Raw genomic sequence first — 4447 nt, 5'->3', positions numbered from 1 at the left:
AACTCATGTTTTCAGGCCGAAATTAAACACATATCTTTTTCTTTTCCTTCTCTGTAAGAAACATATATATATATATATATATATATATATATATATATATATATATATATATATATATATATATATATATATATTTATAATTTAAAGTTTAATTTAAGTTTAATAATAATTGGGTTATTGTAAGAAATGTTTTAAGGTTTTGTAAGTCGAAACTCTGTCCGTGTAATGCTACGCGATTAATTACCACTTTAAGCTATGTTCTTCCTTTTTAAATTAATGTCTCGTAACTAAGTTATTATTATGCTTATTTGACCCAAATTAATCGTGATGTTAGACTAAATATTAAGACGGGGTTATTAGATTTTGTACCATAATTAAGGTTTGGACAAAAGACCGACACTTGTGGACATTGGACTATGACTATTAATAGATAGGGGGTATTGTCTAATTGAGCGACAACTCATTGGAACCTGTCGAACCTATTTTCAAATTAGTTAATCTAATAATTATTAAAATAATTATGTATGTCCTATTTAGTGACGTTTATACGACATCTTTTACGATCATTTAGTTAATTATTTGGGTTGGGTAATTGATTATTCATTCTGATCAAGCAGGTAAATTAATATTCATATCTCATTAAAACAGGGGTGGATTACATACAAGGATAATTGGTGTAATTGTTAACAAAGTATTAAAACCTTGGATTACACTCAGTCGATAACCTGGTGTAATCATTAAACAAAGTATTAAAACCTTGTTACAGTTCGAATCCCTAATTAGATGGAATATTTGACTTCGGGAATAAGGTTAATTTGACGGGCATTTTATAATTATGACCAATGGACTATTATGGACAGAAACCAGATAGGTATCAAATAAACCAGGACAAAGGACAATTAATAACAATTAATTATAATCAAAACGTCAAACATCATGGTTACGGAAGTTTAAATAAGCATAATTGTTTTATTTTATATCTCATCGTACTTTTATTTACTGTCATTTATTTATTATCAATTTAAATATTGTTATTTATTTTACGCATTTTAATTATTGTCATTTATCTTTACGCTTTATTTAAAATCGACAAACCGGTCATTAAAGGGTAAAATCCCCCTTTTATAATATTACTACTTATATAATTATATATATTTTATACAAATATAGTATTTAAAAATATAGTACGTATTCACTAGCTCCCTGTGGAACGAACCGGACTTACTAAAAACTACACTACTCTACGATTAGGTACACTGCCTATAGTGTTGTAGCAAGGTTTAGGTATATTCCATCCGTAAATAAATAATAAAACTTGTGAAATTTGTATCGTATTTCGTATTAAAAATAATAGTATTTTGTACCCCTTCGCTTTAACATCAAGTTTTTGGCACCGCTGCTGGGGACTCTGTGAAAAACGCTATATTATAGTAAAACTATTTTTTTTAAATTATATTATTTCTTATTTTGTAAAAATATTTTGTATTTATTGTTAAAAATATAAAAAAATATAAAACATTAAAAAGAATATATATATATATATATATATTTATATATATATATATATATATATATATATATATATATATATATATATATATATATATATATATATATATATATATATATATATATATATATATATATATATATATATATATATATATATATATATATATAAAATAGAAACTGGGACGAAGCCTGTCAAAGCCCAACACAAAGCCTGGTATATGTTTCCATGCGATCGCATGGACAGAGCATTGAAATCTCATGCGGTCGCATGAGATGCTCTGACCGAACTGAAACCTGGTACGCATTTATTACAGTAGGGTTTTATTAAATTATTATTATTATTATTAGGGTTTTATTTATTTAATATATATTTATATCTAGTTTTATTATTTAATTGTAACTTATTATTATTATTAATTATATAAATTAATATTTTTATAAAATATTATATAAAAATAATATTTTTTATATAATTTGTATTTTTATCATTTTAGTTATAATTTGTATTTTTATCGTTTATTTCATAATATTTGTCGTTCGTAATTAGTTTTAAAATTAGTTTTTGCCGTAGTTATTTATAGATTTTTAGGCTTTGCCGTAAAATCCCTTGAGTGCTTTTTCTTTAGATTAAGATTTAGGCGCTTTAGAATTTTGCGACGCCATTTTAAAATTTTAGTATCTTTTAAGTAATTGTCATTTTTCGTTTAGAATACCTTTTAAGCTTTAATATATTTAGACGCTAAGATTCGACGCGCTACTTTCTTATTATTTTTCGACCTTTATTTTTCGACGCTTATTTTTTTTATTTTTTTTATTTTTTTCTTCGACCTCTTATTTCTCGACGCGCTTTTTCTTTTTCATTTCTACGCTCTAGTTTTTAGGACATAGAATTTTCTATTTCTTCTCTAAAATTTCAAACGAAAAATTATTTTAAGTAGTTAAATTGATAGACATCCAAATTTTCTAATTCGTAGTAATAGTTGGATTTGTTAGCGGTGAGTTGTGGGCTTCTGATTTAAAGGTTCCTGGCTACCTGCTGCATCTATTGGCTATTCGAAACGTGGGCAAAATCAGAAAAGTCTATTAATTTAATAGCTTATATAATTTTTATCTTTTATAACTAATAGGATATTCAGTGAATGCACCAAGCAAAACGTTCACCACCTTTCATACGTTCACCACCTGTAACTCGATCAAGACATCTAGCCAACATTGTCGCCGTTGATTTTTCTTTAGAATCATCATCTAGTCGACCAAATACTCCAATTCAAATTTTCGATAATCCATTTTTTGAACCCGACTTCACTACCGAGAACCCGGAGGATATTCAAGGACAATTTCAAGATCCTGAACTACTAATCATTCCTCCTGAACCACAAACCGTTAAATCAGAATCCTTTAGTGATTCGTATTTAACAAATTCAATTATGGAAGTAACAGAACCTCTAAGTATGGAAGGCCGAATGAGAGCCACACGCACTGGCCAAGGTCAGGCCATTATTAAGCCAGCCGTTAATGCGCCAGATTATGAAATCAAAGGACAAATCCTACACATGGTAACTAATCAATGACAATATAGTGGTACGCCGAAGGAAGATCCAAACGAACATCTTCGAACCTTTAATAGGATCTGTACTCTATTCAAAATCAGAGAAGTTGAGGATGAACAGATCTATCTCATGTTGTTTCCCTGGACTTTAAAGGGAGAAGCCAAAGATTGGTTAGAATCGTTACCTGAAGGGGCGATTGACACATGAGATGTTTTAGTTGAAAAATTTCTTAAACAATTCTTTCCGGCATCTAAAGCTGTAAGACTTCAAGGAGAAATTGTTACGTTCGCGCAAAAGCCAAATGAAACTCTATATGAGGCGTGGACAAGATTCAAAAAGTTGTGAAGAGGATGTCCTCAACATGGTTTAGATACTTATCAAATAGTACAAATATTCTACCAAGGTGTCGCCATCACTACACGAAAAGACATCGACATAGCAGCTGGTGGTTCCATTATGAAGAAAAGCGCAACTGAAGCTCACAAGATCATTGATAATACAGCCTCCCACTCACATGAGTGGCACCAGGAAAAAGATATTTTTCGTTCATCTAAAGTGGCTAGAGCCGATTCTAGCCATGACTTTGATTTCGTTTCCGCAAAAATAGATGCTTTCGAGAGACGAATGGAAAAGATGAATAAAGATATTCACGCAATACGAATCAGTTGTAAGCAATGCGGTGGACCACATTTAATGAAAGATTGTCACATTGAACAAACGATGGAACAACGAGAGAATGTTTCCTACATGAACCAAAGGCCAGGAAATAATTATCAAAATAATTATCAACAGCCAAGGCCAAACTTTAATCGAAATCAAAACATTCTTTACAATCCAAATGGACCCAACAATAACTCGTATAACCAACAAGGTCCGAATAATCAACCAACTCAAAACAACACTTTCAATCAACAAAGACCTGGCTTGTATAAACCACCACAACAAACCGAAGAGAAAAAACCAAATCTGGAAGAAATGATGGCAAAGCTAATGGAATCTCAAATACAATTTATTACATCTCAAACCCAAACAAATGAGAGGTTTGATCAGTCATTAAGAACTCAACAATCTTCCATTTTGAATCTAGAAAAACACGTAGGTACTCTTGCTAGCATGATGAGTGAGAGGGAACAAGGAAAGCTACCGAGTAATACTGAAGTAAATCCTCGAAATGAGAATGTTAATATGGTGACAACAAATTCTAAAAAACCATCATCAGAAGAGGGGAAGGTTTTAGATCTGAGTAACAATGAAGAAGTTACAACACCACCACCACCCGAGTATGTAAAGCCAGTGGTGGCACCATACAGACCACCCATCCCGTTTCCAAGAAAAGGAGTTGAGTATGAGCAAGTAATAGGTAATAAAGTTTGTGATACCTCTGG

The 4447-nt window shown here is 30.6% G+C and overlaps 1 non-coding gene across 1 annotated transcript; it reads right to left on the bottom strand.

Moving 5' to 3' along the window:
* Positions 1-3323: 3323 nt before the first annotated feature.
* On the bottom strand, positions 3324-3430 carry LOC139856291 (small nucleolar RNA R71). The gene has a single exon (XR_011761782.1). It is a non-coding gene; the product is annotated as a small nucleolar RNA R71 (small nucleolar RNA).
* Positions 3431-4447: the final 1017 nt, after the last annotated feature.

Source organism: Rutidosis leptorrhynchoides, chromosome 6 (genome assembly GCF_046630445.1).
Source record: "Rutidosis leptorrhynchoides isolate AG116_Rl617_1_P2 chromosome 6, CSIRO_AGI_Rlap_v1, whole genome shotgun sequence".
Classification (NCBI taxonomy): Eukaryota; Viridiplantae; Streptophyta; class Magnoliopsida; order Asterales; family Asteraceae; genus Rutidosis; species Rutidosis leptorrhynchoides.
Note: the sequence above shows the minus strand (reverse complement) of the source record. Positions and strands in the feature narration are given on the sequence as shown.